Source organism: Schistocerca nitens, chromosome 3 (assembly GCF_023898315.1).
Source record: "Schistocerca nitens isolate TAMUIC-IGC-003100 chromosome 3, iqSchNite1.1, whole genome shotgun sequence".
NCBI classification, from domain to species: Eukaryota; Metazoa; Arthropoda; class Insecta; order Orthoptera; family Acrididae; genus Schistocerca; species Schistocerca nitens.
The window spans coordinates 795,131,307-795,147,609 of record NC_064616.1 but is presented as its reverse complement, the minus strand read 5'-3'; the positions used below and the strand labels follow the sequence as shown (position 1 = coordinate 795,147,609).

General features: G+C 40.3%; 1 pseudogene; it reads right to left on the bottom strand.

Annotated features, from left to right (window-relative positions):
* Window positions 1–8,616: 8,616 nt before the first annotated feature.
* On the bottom strand, window positions 8,617–8,734 carry LOC126250050 (5S ribosomal RNA; annotated as a pseudogene).
* Window positions 8,735–16,303: the final 7,569 nt, after the last annotated feature.

Sequence of the window (16,303 nt, the reverse complement as noted above, 5' to 3'; positions counted from 1 at the left end):
GACAAAACTGGTTTCCCCAAAACAGGTACAGTGAGTCCCACTGGTTCAGTTTCAGTGAGAGACAGCATCTCAAACTTGTGGGTGAGGGGGATCAGTACAATGCCCTGAGTCCTTCCTGGTCCCCATCCACCCTTCAGAGGACATCTAGATGTACAATTAACACACCACTCGCAGTCCAGTGGATGAGTAATGACAGATTCTATAATTTCTGCAGAGAAGACAGAATCCACAGGAGAGGATAGTACTTGAGGTATCTCTGGTACCAGTGTCACAAGTACACAGCTCTCAGGAGCTCTTCCAACACAACAATTTACAGCAGCTGTCAATCGTTTGACAGTAGTCATGGTGATTACCAGCTGCTTAGAAACATCAACCAACTCATCCTGTGTTTGAGAACAGCATTCACATTCATGCTGCATTTTGGGTGTTGCAATGGATTACAATGAAGTGAACAAATAACTTTAAATTAAGCCTGCTAATTATCTTTTAATCTGTTGAGCTAGAAAGTTACTAATTCCCTATAAGAATTGCAGCAAATACCAAAGAAAAGATTTATATTAAGGCAACACAAAAACCTGTCGCAATAATTACTAGTCTTCTAAAATGTTTTGTGGTTGATTGTAGTTGTTAGCAAACTCAAAAACAGAGTTAATTTATGATAAATGCAGATAATAGTTAGGACTACTTCTCTACTCCAAGAAAGTCATTACTGCAGCAAAAATGGCACACAATGATTCATATATCAATATAAATAAGGGTAAAAAAAAGAAAAAACCAGGTGTGAGTAGAACTCATGCTCTGAGGATTGCATACAAACATAATTATGTGTGCAGAAGTTCATCCTTCATCCATACATTCAGAGAGTCAACAATCTCAACGTTCTTTGCCTGTTGTAGACATTGACACTTGCAAGTTACCAGTTGTGGGAATTCCAAGACTTTTCAAGAATGTTTTAAGTTCTTACTTTTTGTTGCCCATGTAGCCCATGTGGAGGCAGGGCTGCGTGGAGATCTTTTGCCTGCACTTTGATGTTATCTATGGTTTACTTACAGTAATTAAAATTTTTTAAAAGAAAAATACAGGAATTTGGGAGTAGGAAATCATAAATTTATCATATAATTTAAGGAGATAATAAAGAAAGGCAGGATAGAGTAGATATAGATATACCTTCACCCACACCAATTGGGGAAGGGGATTTAGTATTGAACTTCAGGTCCAGTGTCCACATTATCTACATGAATATCCCTCTTTGGGAAAACTTGATTTCTTCAGTCCATGTGGATCTAATCTATGTCACTATTGTTTTTTACAGTGCTGTGTGAGTTTATGTTTGCTAGGTTACGTAAAAAGAACTTCTACTAGGTTCGTTAGGAAACAAATTCTGCATGACTTTGGAACAATATTCTGCCTCAGTGTAATCTAATTAAGTTATATACTGTTCCTACATAGCTGTAGGAGAAAAAACAAGCCACCACTAACCTATTACTAATCTTGTAAAAACATTTTTGTAGAATAGAACTAGAACTTTTTTAAGTAGTGGAACCATTAATGTTGTATAATTTCATAATATGTATAATCTATTTACACTCTTTGATTTTACTTGCTAATTTCATATAAAATTTGTATTGCATTCATATTATTACAGATGTGTTCATTTATGTAACTACCTACAGATGTTGAGTGCAGGTATAAAGTGAATTCTAGGACAATATCTATCCATGGACTTTTCTCATTAGTTTCATTTATAATGGACAGACAGACAGACAATAACAAATGACAAAAAAAATTTTTTTTGTTTGATATATTTACAAATTAACAGTTTTCTGAGTTTTCCTTTACTTGCACTGTAAAACATTGCTTCTTGGCAAATTCCATGATCCCAGGTCAGCAGGAGTACTGGTATTTTACATAAATGGCTGTATGTTTTGATTGCATTGACTTAGCAGCTTTGATCGATTGATTGATTTCTTTATCAATCCATGTAACAATTTACATTGTGTGGATTTCGTCAGCTTAACTTTCATACACCACCAACAGACCATACGCCTTAGTATGTGACATGAATTTCATCTCAATACATCCACCCATTCCTGAGACAAAGGCATCTTGATAGATGGTTGGACAGTGAGACAGTCAGATAACAAATGACAAATTATTGTTTTTCTGTGATATAACTACAGATTAACAATTTAAGTTTTTCCGCTTTACTTGTACTATGAAGCCTTTCTTTTTGCCAAAGTTTATGACTCTAGGGCAGTGGTGGCGGGGAGGGGGGGGAGGGAGGGAGGGAAGTTCCTACAAGTTTTGATGAGTGAGTTTTTGTATATCAAAATACGAGTCCAATGGCAGTATCTTTTGGTTGCATTGATTCAGAAGCTTTAAATTTTTACATTACCAAGGGGCTGTAGATGCTAGTATGTGACATAAATTTCAACTTGTTATGTCAGCTGAGGAAAAGTGTTCTTAACCGACAGACAGATGGAAAGTCAGATAAGTGACAAACTTTTTTGTGTTGTATATTTACAAATTAACAATTTTTTAATTTTTTCCTTTATTTGTACAGTGTAACCTTGGTTCTTGCCAAATTTCATGACACCAATAAATGGGAAGCACACAACAGGTTTCAATGTGTGAGTTTTCGAATAGTGTAAACCGAGACTGCTTCGGACCAATTTCGACTATATTTATATGTGAAAAGAAAACTAAAAATATTGGAAGGAAGAAAATTCCAAATATATCTTTCTAGAATCGTTAGAAACTTGGCCCATCAATTATATAAGTTATTAAACAAAAATCATCAGATCTGTTGCTGTGGAATCACAAAAAAGTGGGCCAATGGTACCCGAAATCAGGGCTATTCTGACCCACTTCATTATTTCTTCATGAGAAAGTGGTAATATGATGTTAGAACAATGTAAACTCAATTAATGTCTCTAGAGTAGACATTGAAGAGCATGAGGAACAAATCAAACACTAAATTTTGAAGGTAAGGACAAGGAATATTGAGCTTTATACAGAAAGTGATACAGTAAATATGCAAGTATAGTGTATTTCTTCAGCTGATTAATGAACTTTAAAGTAACCAATCATATTGGACTGACAATTCTCCCAAGAACAAAATAGTTTATCTCTTTGTTCTGGCCATTTTCAGTAGGCCTCCATCTTCCCATACAGTTCACCTCAGCACCCTCATCACTCATCTCATTCCTAATTCCAGAATATTCTTCTTTGTCACATGAAACTGTAGCATAGCTCCCAACTGCTATTTTATACTTCAACATTATGTGGTGTTGGACATCATCTTCCACATCAGAGAAAATTTGAACACCACCTTCAGATTCTAGTGCGACTTCATCTTCATTATGGGGCTACTTTGACCAAGGTTAATGCAACCCCATATTTTGCAAAAATGTGTACCATTTTACAGAAGTGTTTAGTGTTACGGCATAAAGTCAAGTGCCTGCATGCCTGTCGGGAACGAGAGAGCAGAGAGGGCTGTGACTAAGACGTCAACCAATTGCACACTGACCGACCCCTCTCCAGGATGACAACATGACAGCAGCAGCCTCTGTGCGAAGAGAACATGAGCTCTGTGCATGACTGGCCATGGCCCAGTTCTACAGAAGCTCCACAACTAGCGACCTGAATAGAAGAGTCAACTGTATTACTTCACTTGTATCAGGAATTGTAGTTACTGAAGAGATTTCTTATTTGCATGTCACCTTTTGCTTGTGACACTTATGTGTTATTGTCAAAGTTAAGTATTGTCATCATTCATTTCACAATAAAACTCATTAATATGATTTGTTTGAATGTTGTCTAGTGATCCGAGAAGGTAGGCTTCCTAGATCCCATGGTAGACGACTAGGAAGGATTCAGCATTAAATACATTACCTAAATTGAGCCTCTTATAAATGATAGTGCCTCACCATATTTTTAGCTTAACTGATGTGAAACCTCCAGGGAGAAGTTACTAGGGTGTAATAGCTTCTAAAATATTTGTCATCAGCTTTGAGTCCATTGCCGGACTGGACTCCTAATAACTCTGGGAAACTCAACAAGCCGGATACATTTTTTAGCTTTGAAAAAAGAAACAAAACATAAACACACATGGTATTTTCGTAAAAAGCTAATTTAATTTACAGTAATCATCATGCTTATAGACTATTACAGAGCAGTGAATATATAGCTCTGAAAAGACTGAAATTATATTTAAATAAATCCTAAACCATCATTAAAAGAATAAAATATAAAATATTGCTGTTGTACAGTAATAGCACTTTGATTAATAAGTGAAATAGCTAATTTAAGCTTACTTTGAATAAGGCTCAGGGTTCACTAAACAAAAACAATATCTCAAAGTTAATGCTTCAATATAGTTAATAAAGTTAATACAGTATGCCTAGTACTTTCAGTGAAAAAGTATGTAAATAGCGGGTTTTAATTGGGTCTTACACCCTAAAAATATTTAAGTATTTGAAAATAACTAATACAGTACTATAGTAATACAGTAATACAGTACTAAACTAGTATTAATATTTCGAAACTGAAAATTTAACATTTGTATGTGTTTAATTCTCCGTTTTATAAAGATTTGTAATATTGCTCTAAATGCCATTATTAGGGCTAGAGTGTCTTTATAAAGGAGTATATGTCGACCGTCTGATTGGATTACTGAATATGAAGTCATTGATGACTGGTCGGTTATCCAATTCATCCAAAACATCTCGGTGGGCATGAAGAACAGCCAAGTTGTTCAATTGCTTCTGTCCCATTGTTGATCAGAGATATGACCTCAGACGTCTAAGGGTGCTAAATGACCATTCTGCTGTTGCTGTCATGATTGGAACTACTTGGAGAAGCTTAATGCACTTCACTACTTCACATAACATCTCTCCAACTGTAGGCTCTTGTGTAATGTACTTTCTTATATCACGCATGTTTTTTTAAGACTAGTTGTTTTTTATTACCGATATAGGCTAACATATTCAAGTGTAACTGCAGTCACTCAATGTCTAGGTCATTTTTGAAAGTCTCAGTTAATTTTTGCAAATTTGTTTCATCTCTGTTTACTAAAAGCAAGCACTCTTGTTCAACTTCAATGACCTGTGTGAGTCCAGTTGAAGCAAACCATTCAGTAATGCAACATTGCACCGTTTCACAAACTTCAATGTACATAGCTTTGAAGTATTCCTTTGGGGTTTTGAAAGTGTGCGGTGAGCTGACTTCGTTGTTTTCATACTTGTTTGGTCTGCTTCGATTCCGAGGAAGTGAAGGATCATCAACTCGTGAAGGTTTTTCTTTTAAACACAATTCCCAAAAGTGTTCAAAACTATCATGCCTCCCATTCAATATGCAAATCAACCCTTCATACATTTTTTTCCAGATCACCAACTCTTAGATGAGGGCATTGAATTTTTTCATTGACATCCTCTACTGAGTTCATTGCATGGGAATTAAGACGTAAAATGAAATAAGTCTTGAATTGTAACATTGACTCAAGATAGCCTGCACATTTGTAACCTGCCTCTGTTTTGTCATCTGCAGCCAATTTTTGAAACTGCACAACTTTGGTATCCTTTTAATTCTTAAGGGAAGAGTAATGTAAAGATTTTGAGATAATATATTGCACTTACACAGGCGCCGACTCCATGGGGCCTGAGGGGGCTCGGGCCCCCTTAAAAATAATTTAAGAAAATTATTAGTTATTTTATGCCTTGTAAAATCACAAAATTATGTTGGAATTTTTTATTTTCTTTATTTGACGGTACTTACCTTTTAAAATACATTCAGTAATGAGTTAAAACAAATAGTTATTACGGTAGTAAGCAGGTTAACTGAAAACGAGTGGTGTGAATCATGATAATGTTACGGTGCTGCCGGCAGACTTAGAATTTGTCCCGGTGCGTGAACCTTCGGGTAAAGTCTGGCGCGGGCGGAACGGTGTTACGGCAGCGGCGACATCATAAGGACTGGAGCGGAAATACCTGGAACCCTCCGCCTCGCGTTACCTTGACGCCGTGGCTATGTGAAGCCCACCCTGCTGTTGCAGTCATTCAGTGTGGATAGTTACGTTCAGTGCATGCTGTAGATGTGTTAAGTGTTCCGACTTTAGTGTCTAGTGGACTATTTTATAAGATTATATTTTATTCGTTTACTTTAGTATCTTAGTGTATTGTGATTTAAGTTCGCAATGGATAAATTTGTTACCAAAAAGGCATGCTTGGAAGCTGATGATACTGCAAGCCAACGCTCAACAATTAGTGTGTCGTCAATTGCTTCGTCGTCTTCAGCCGAAACCTGGAACATTCGGGTAAGGGAAGATCATTTAAGAACTCTTGGTTGATCAAATATACATGGCTAGAGTATGAAGTATCTACCGAAAAAGTTTTTTGCAAAACCTGCAAAGAGGCAGATAAAAATCTATTACAATTTTCTTAAAAAAAGGTGCATTCTGTAGGGTTTTCTAACTGGAATAGGCTTTGGAAAAATTCCATCTTCATGGAAATATGTTTACGCATAAAGAATGTGTTCTGAAACCAAATTCTATCACTAACCGAAGTGCGGGCTCCCAATGGAATGAACAGTTAGATAGGGTTATGAAGAAAGGCCGCTTAGCTCTTGAGACAATTTTTACTACTGTGCAATTTCTATGCCGACAAGGACTAGCAATTATAGGACACGAGCCGGCCGGAGTGGCCAAGCGGTTCTAGGCGCTTCAGTCTGGAACCGTGCGACAGCTACTGTCGGAGGTTCCAAACCTGCCTCGAGCATGGATGTGTGTGTCGTCCTTAGGTTAGTTAGGTTCAAGTAGTTCTAAGTTCTAGGGGACTGCTGACCTCAGATGTTAAGTCCCATAGTGCTCAGAGCCATTTGAACCATTTTTCAACATCCAAACATAGATCAGCCATATGCTGCAGGACTTGATACAACAGTGTCTCGATTTCCTCCTTATAACTAAAAATATAGACAGGTCCTTAGTACACAGACGGAAGAAAACGCAACACCAAAAAGTAATTAATGTAGTGTAATGAAATTTCAAGAATGTTTTTTTAGATAATACATTTAAGTGATTAACATTCCAAGATCACAAGTTAATGTAAGCGCCAGGAACGCCATTCAAAATGTGAAAAGCTGTAACACTAATAACCGGTGCAATCACCAGAATGTGGAATGCAAGCATGCAAATGTGCATGTATTGTGTCGTACAGGTTCCGGATGTCAGATTGTAGGATGGAGTTCCATGCTTGTTGCACTCAGTCGGTCAATAGCGGTACGGTTAATGTTGTTTGTGGATGACGATATAGTTGTCATCCGATTATGTCCAATATGTGCTCGATTGGAGACCGATCTGGTGATCGAGCAGGCCAAGACGATGTGTTGACACCCTGTAGAGCATGTTGGGTTACAACAGCGGTATGTGGGCAAGTGTTATTCTGTTGGAAAACCCCCCACGAATGGCATCATAACAGGTCGAATCACCCGATTTACGTACATATTTGCAGTCAGGGTGCGTGGAATAACCACGAGAGTGCTCCCGCTGTCATACGAAATTGCACCCCAGACCATAATTCCAGGTACAGGGCCAGTGAGTCCAGCACACAGACAGGTTCGTTGCAGGCCCTCAACTCGCCTCCTTCTAACCAACACACGGCCATTACTGGCACAAATTCAGAACCTTTCATCAGGAAACACGATAAACTTCCACCCTCCCTCCAATCAGCTATCGCTTGACACCACTCAAGTCGCAAATGGCAGTGCTTTGGGTTCAGTGGAATGCACGTGGCAGGGCGTGTCTCGGAGCTACCCTTGAAATAACCGATTTGTAACAGTTCGTTGTATCACTGTGGTGCCAACTGCTGCTCAAATTGCTGCTGATGATGCAGTAGGATGCGCCGGAGGCATACACCGAGCACGACGGTCATCCCTCTCGGTGGTGCCACGTGGCCGTCCAGAGCCCGGTCTCTTTGGCACCGTACATTCTCTCGACCACCGCTGCCATCAATCATGTACGGTGGCTACAGTCCTTTCAGGTCTTTCTGCATCATTACAGAAGGAACATCTAGCTTCTCGTAGCCCTATTACACGACCTCGTTCAAACTCGGTGAGATGTTGATAATGGCGTGTTTGTCGTGTTAAATAAATTTTTGACTAACTTCAACTCACCACGTCCAGTCTCAAAGGTAACTGACGTTCACGACCGTCCCAAAGTGTTTTTAAAGCAAACATGATTTGTATCCTCATAGTGGCGCAACTGGCGCCACTCTTGTACGACTGGTGCGAAATTTGACTAGACATCACCTTCCGGATGTAGAAACACGCTTACCAGCTCTTTCATCTCGCGCAGATCCTTTTTGGTGTTTCGACATTTTTCCGACAGTGTAGTCTGCGTTTGATACACAATGGTTCTTTTTTCTCTCCTGCTCCCGAACAGACCATGAAGGCCCAAAGGTACCGACTGGCCACCGTGTCATCCTCAGCCCACAGGCGTCACTGGATGCGGATGTGGTCAGCACACCGCTCTCCCGGCCGTATGTCAGTTTCCGAGACCGGAGCCACTACTTCTCAATCAAGTAGCTCCTCAGATTGGCTCACAAAGGCTAAGTGCATCCCGCTTGCCAACAGCGCTCGGCAGACCGGATGGTCACCCATCCAAGTGCTAGCCCAGCCCGACAGCGCTTAACTTCGGTGATCTGACGGGAGCCGGTGTTGCCACTGCGGCAAGGCCGTTGGCGTTTTTTTTTTTTCTCATCACCTACTAAATAACAATGCTTGACGGTATTGTGGTAAAAAGAATATATTTCTCCTGCTGTGTTAATATAGCACCTGCTTTTTGTCAAAGGCACTAGTTTACACACATGGCAATAGACAAAGTGTTCGATCTGACAAGCTGGGGCTTACAAAACTACCTAGTCAATACTTTTAGCAATCACCGACTCGTATAAATGAACGTGTGTGGACAGCAAAAATATGAGCTGACTAATACAGATACGCGTATTATGTCGAACAAATGCTCTAACATAGGTGACTGCTAATGCATACTCACAACACCCGAATATTTAATGTAAATGCCGTACACAGTCTTAATTTTTTTTAAGAGCTTACACAATATCTCCAGCAATTTGCTGCTAGATACAAAAGGCATTAATTATACTAATATTCGATACCATTTTTAGGTTCAGTCACACACACAATTCGCCTAGAGGGCTAACATATTCCAAATCGCATACAGCATTTCTACCAGAAAGCGTAACACTGTCAGCGACTCTTATGTGTGCCCGTAGAATGAAGACAGTTTTTATGCATGGTGACTGTAACACAGTCGTTGTGATTGTATTTTTAATAGCTCTGTCCTTACGCGTAATTTATGTTGCCGGCGGTAGAATCCTTCCGTGGTCAGCTTCGTTGGTGGAGCTACGATAACATGTTCCCATTTCCACCGGGTGGCCAAAAGACGGTCCAGTTGCATTAACCTGTTTCTACACGGGTTGCTGCAGGTGGTGGATATAGCGCTCTCCGACTTACGTTCGGTTCCGAATTAAATTCTGACGATCACATGGACGAAGATGCAGGGAGGCCGGGGCAGAGATCGAGCGACAGTTACAAGGTGAAGAGAAATTGTCTAAAACCACGTTGGAGTTTCTCTGTAGTAGATAGTTTCGAAAAAAGGTGACTCATTTCGAGATATGAGAGTGGCACGAATATTATTCGCCGGTGGCTGTCATCATTAAAAGACGCCTCCATAGGATCCAACGCAAGTCTGTGGCTGAAAGTAGAGATTTGATTCCAAATCACTGACAGCATTTATACCAGAAAGCGTTACACTACCAGCGACTCTAGTGTGTGCCTGACGAACCGAGACCACTGTTTATGCAGGATGACCGTCACATACTCGTTGTGATCCTGTTTTTAATAGCACTGTCCTTACGTGTAATGTGTGTTGACGGCGCACACACGGCAAAATGACCACTTTAAGCGGACAAAATTCAAATATGTTAAATAATATGTGCATTTATACTTAGAAAAGCTTCTGACCTTAGGGTTGATGTGTATTCAGACTTTACAAGATTCTAAAAGTACCTACCAACCTAAAAGATGATTTATAGGTAGCTAAAGATGAAAAAGTAGAATGAAAATCAAATTAGTATATTTTCCTTAAAGTTTACAGACAGTAATACAGTTAGTATCTCTCATCATAATCATCCATTGTTCCGTCGTCGTCGTCGTCGTCGTCGTCGTCGTCATCCATCGTTTCTTCGTCACCATTATCTTCAAGCATTTTCACAACAGGTTCTTCTAACATTAACAGTACCTCCTTAGGAAAGGGTTTTCTTTTTTTATGTGCTTCCTCCTCTTGGACGCAAAGATTGGATCTGAAGCTATCAGCATCCAGTGGGCAATATCCGTATTGGTATGCGTTCTTGAAGTTTTCCTTACATGGAAAAGTCTTAAAAACCTTTATATTCTTTCTGACTAGATTCCAAGACATCTTCTGAAAAAAGCCCCACAGGCAAAGGTAGTTCCTTTATTATGTCTGCACCATGTATTAGCAGCTTGCGCACAGATGCACTCATTTTGTACCACTTGTACGTTTCTAAACAGATTTTTGCTGTTTCGAGGCAATAATTTTTAAAATTACTGTAATTAACATTAAATCCGCAAGACAAAACGCTTAGGATGGTTGCAAATCTTTGTATAATTTCGAGATCTAGACCTGTTATAGTCGCAGATTTCGTGGGCTCTACAAAAAAAATTTCTTGCCGTATTCCCGTCATTGGCGTTACCTCCTCCTTACAAGGGCTGGTCTACCACTAATCCCATTTCACGATAGAATTTAGTGGTTATTTCTTCTTTTCTTATTTTTATATTTTCTTTGGCTTCTTTACCTCTTGCTTGCCACTGCCTCAGTTTCAATTTATATGATATATGAAACAAGTACTAGAAACATCTAAGGTATGAGTGTGAAACAGTTATCCCAAACTTAAATGAACTAGTCGTAGAATATTGTTTTTGCAAAAGTAAGTCAAGGTTGTTGAGTTCTTTGGGTGTTGCCTTGCACACATTACACGCTTGTATTGACGAAGTGTCTGTGAGCACATTACACATTTTTCCGTTCATCATTGTACATACAGCACGATGATTAAATGTGTAAGATTTATCCCCAAGAGTCACCTCAGTAGGCTGCAAACTTGATATTTGTTCCTCAGTTGCTTCGTAATGGAGTTTTACTGATTCCTTCGTCTCCTTTTCAATCTGCAGGCGAATGATGCGATTATATCTCGACGAGGAAGGACTCGGGTTTTGCCAGAAAATCTGTTTACCATTCGTTGTGACCTCTGACATTTGCAATGGAACTATAGTACATAGAATTATGTTGGTATCTCCATACAGTGAGTTGTTGGCAACACATTGTTTGTAAATGGAATGTCCACCTCTACCGTCAAGGCTCCACTTGTAGATGACTTCACTCGCTGAGTTTGCCGGCCGCGGTGGTCTCGCGGTTCTAGGCGCGCAGTCCGGAACCGTGCGACTGCTACGGTCGCAGGTTTGAATCCTGCCTCGGGCATGGATGTGTGTGATGTCCTTAGGTTAGTTAGGTTTAAGTAGTTCTAAGTTCTAGGGGACTGATGACCACAGCAGTTGAGTCCCATAGTGCTCAGCCATTTGAACCATTTTTTTTCGCTGAGTTTGCAGTGTGATCGTGGCGTAACAGAAGTACATCCTGCTGTACGTGAGCAAGTCTTTTGATTGTGTGGTCCCACTTCGGTCTCCGTGATTATGTTACTCGGGTAACATTGCTTCTTTGTTTGTGCTATGACATTATAAGGTGGATAGACGTCCGCGCCTCGAGATTTCGCCCATTTTTGCCAATGAATATAATCTTCTTTTCTCATGTCAGAGTCAATATTGAGCGCTAAGACTTCTTCGGGTGAGTAAGGCTTCATAACCGAATATGATGGCTTTTCGTGAATGTGTTTCATGCGTTTGTATCCGCGAGGGCTTGTGGTTCAAATGTGGTTAGGGCTAAGTTTACTACTTGTGCAGCTGTTCTTCTTCCACTCTTATTAAGGCAGCTTTGAGCAGCAGTACACAAAACCTCTGGGGTTGACTCAGCAATAATTGGTTACACAATTCTTCGTTTTGATCGTTGAGAGCTCTCTTCAAAAGATTTTGCAGGCCTTCCTCTGGGTTTGTTCACGTGTAAATCTTCGTTTGTGGTTGTAGTGCTTAGAGCTGGCAAGACCAAGTGGTTTTTTAACGATTCTGAATTGGATTTGGTAAATCTTTCCATATTCCAATAGGGTTTTTCCACTTTTGTAGCAATTTTGAGACAAACACTTTTAAAATTGACTTAATTTTACATACACTGTCTTTTGATTGTTTATATTCACTAAATTTATCCAATATGTGAATCGTTAATCGTTCTATACACTTAGACTGTGATTGTATGTAAAAGTTCTCCTTTTTTAACACTAAAACTAGATCCATTTTCCTCATATTTAATTCCGAGTGACTTGGTCCACTCCGACTACCTGTAAAGAAAAGAGTCTGGTGTCACAATGCGTTGGTTTGAGTTCCTAGAATTTACAATACTAATAGTCAACAAATGCACAAGTGTAAATATTTAGGACAGAAAGCGGTACTAAGCGGAACTTTTTTTGAAAGTCTAAGGAAAAATATTTTTTTATAAAATCGTCATTTACTATTAACAAGGATAAAAAAATGAATTGTAACGTTGTCTGTTTAATGAACACACCTGTGGCTTCCACCCCCATGATAAATATTGAGATTTTCGCATGAGATGATCAAAAAATGCACGTTGTAATACTTTCGAGTTTCGAATGCAACTTGCCTGTCAGACCCTCACACGCCTTTATTATCAACATAACTAAGGATATTTTACGACGGTGCGATGGAACAGTTACCTGAGGTGAAGAATACAAGGACGTTTCGACCTAATCTATAAGCGTGAAAATCGATTTTTGGCCGCCTAAAGTGGTCATTTTGCCGTGTGTGCGGCGGTAGAATGCTTCTGTGGTCAGCTTCAAATGTCGATTCTCAACAGTGTTCCTCGAAAAGAACATCGTCTTCCCTCCAAGGATTCCCATTTGAACTATCTGGTGAGTGTAATCCGATTACTGGAAAAGAAAAATTTCTCGCAATGCAATGTGACTCTTATCATCAATTTAATTAATTAGCCTAGCAATTTGATATCAGTGACATGCCGCCTGGCGGGTGTAGGCGATGGCTATGGCGCCACAGGTATGATTATTCACTTGGTGTTTTTTTAATGATATTTCAATCGTCCACCTATACAGGGAGAGACAACCATTGTAATAAAATGAGATGTGTTACTGAATTTATAAAGTGATAAGTACTATAAACTTTTTATTTAATGAACAGTTTATATTTTGTCAGTAACTTTATTTAAATATTGATTGTAAGTCCTATCAAAAACTGTACTGTTTCAAAATGGCCAGTCGCATGTATTAACGGACGCCGCAACTGAAAAGAGAACCAAAGGATGCTTCTGTCAAGAAGGCATAAATAATTGTTAAAACAAAATTTAACGACAATTCGATGTTATTTAATGTGAGCGCATTTGCACAAGAATACTAGCTTATTTATTTCTGAATAAACCTTTATTTGTAATTATCATTAATGATCTGAATGTTACTAAATATTTATAACATTTCTTCATTTAAATATTGTTGTAATACAGAATATATCAAAAAGAATCATCCGTTTTGGCATGTCTATATTTCTGAAACTAATAAACGTATACAATGAATTTTGTTTTTTGATGAACGAGGAACTCGAAAAGTTTTTTCCATGCCTTTTTATAGGTGTTCAATATGCTCCCCTTGAGATGCACGGCATATGTCAGTGCGGTATTCAAACTGTTCCCACACTGCTAGTGAGCTGCTGTTATGCGATGTCTCATTTCATTCATTGTTGTTGGTAGTGGAGGCACATAAACAGTCATTTATAAGCCACCACAAGAAATAATCGCACACAGTCAGGTACAGTGACTTTGACGCCAGTAAGGTAAGGCTGAATCATTTGGTTCGGTGTTACTGAACTATCTCACGACTGCGCGGCCCCTCCCGCCGGAGGTTCGAGTCCTCCCTCGGCCATGGGTGTGTGTGTTGTTCTTAGCATAAGTTAGTTTAAGTAGTGTGTAAGACTACGGACCGATGATCTCAGCAGTTTGGTCCCTTAGAAATTTGCAAACATTTGAACACTTTTGAACCAAACCATCGTTCAGTAATCCTTTTTAATTTAAAAATTCCGGCATTTCAAGATGGCAATGTGGTGGTGCCCATCCTGTTGGTAAATGAAGTCGTTCGAATCAGTCTGCAACTTTGGGAAAAGATAGTTCTCAAGCATATCGAGATATGTGCTTCCCGTAACAGTTTTCTCGGAAAAGGAAACTGGACCATACACCTATTACTGTGAAACTACACAAAACATTTTAAATTTCGGGGAGTCCCTCTCATATTGTACAACTTCATGTGGTTGTTCCGTACCCCATATTCTCACGTTATGACGGTTCACCTTTCCACTTAAATGGAATGTTGCCTCATCACTAAACACAAAGCGTTTCATCCTCCATCTTGCCAAGAACGAAATTACGGACTCCACACATTGTTGTTTGTCACCTTCCCAAAGAGCTTTGCAGAAGCTGTATTTTGTATGGTTTCATATGTAAACGTCGACGCAACACACGCCAGACGAACATCGGGGTCATTTTGAGCTGTCGAGCTGCACGGCGAACGAATTTCTGTGAACTCCTTGTGAAACTATGGCGGATGCATTCTACGTCTGTGTCAGACAGTCCGGGACGGCCCGGCGATTTGTCTTTACCCAAACAACCTGTTTCTCGGAATTGTTCATGCCATCGTCTAATGTTCTGTGCTGTAGGAGGATCCACACCATACCTAGTGCGAAAGTCACGCTGATCAGTTATTACTGACCCGCACTGTGCAGAACATACAATATTAAACGCTCTCTGTTGTCCCGACACCATTTTTACTAGAACTGAAGTGGGCACACACTGCTGCTACCTAGTGGGAACAGTGTAAAACTCAAGAGTTTGTTTTTTCCAACAGTACGTTGTTCTCGCATATACACACATCACCTCAGTTCTGAGAGATCGGGAACCTGTACAGAAAATTGAAATAGAGATCAGCATAAACATCATTTTCGCCCTTTATATTGCTCATGAAAACCACACATTGCATGTTGTACCACCATACAGGAGACCTTCAGAGGTGGGAGTCGAGATTACTGTACACACAGGTACCTATAATGTCCAGTAGCACGACTTCTTGCATTGATGCATGCCTGTATTTGTCGTGGCATATCATCCACAAGTTCATCAACGCACTGTAGGTCCAGATTGTCCCACTCCTCAACGACGATTCGGTGTGGATACCTCAGAGAGGTTGGTGGGTCACATTGTCCGTAAACAGCCCTTTTCAATCTATCCCAGATATGTTCGATAGGGTTCAGATCTGGTGAACATGCTGGACACACTAGTCGAGCGATGTCGTTATCCTGAAGGAAGTCATTCACAAAATGTGCACGATGGGGGCGCGCATTGTCGTCTATGAAGACAAATGCCTCGCCAATATGCTACCGATATGGTTGCACTATCGGTCGGAGGATGGCATTCACGTATCGCACAGCCGTTACGGCGCCTTCCATGACCATCAGCAGCCTACGTTGACCCCACATAATGCCACCCCAAAGCAGTAGGGAACCTCCACCTTGCTGCACTCAATGGATAGCGTGCCTTAGGCGTTCAGTCTGACCGGGTTGCCTCCAAACACGTCTACGACGATTGTCTGGTTGAAGGCAGATGCGATACTCATCGGTGAAGAGTACGTGATGCCAATCCTGAGCAGTCCATTCGACATGTTGTTGGGCCCATCTGTACTGCGCTGCATGGTGTCGTTGCTGCAAAGATGGACCTCGCCATGGACGTCGGGAGTGAAGTTGCGCGTCATGTAGCCTATTGCGCGCAGTTTGAGTCGTAACACGACGTCCTGTGGCTGCGCGAAATGCATTATCCAACACGGTGGCGTTGCTGTCAGGGTTTCTCCGAGCCATAATCCGTAGGTAGCGGTAATCCACTGCAGTAGTAGCCCTTGGGCGGCCTGAGCGAGGCATGTCATCGGTAGTTCCTGTCTCTCTGTATCTCCTCCACGTCCGAACAACATCGATTTGGTTCACTCCGAGACGCCTGGACACTTCCATTGCCCTTCCTGGCACAAAGCAACAATGCGGATGCTATCGA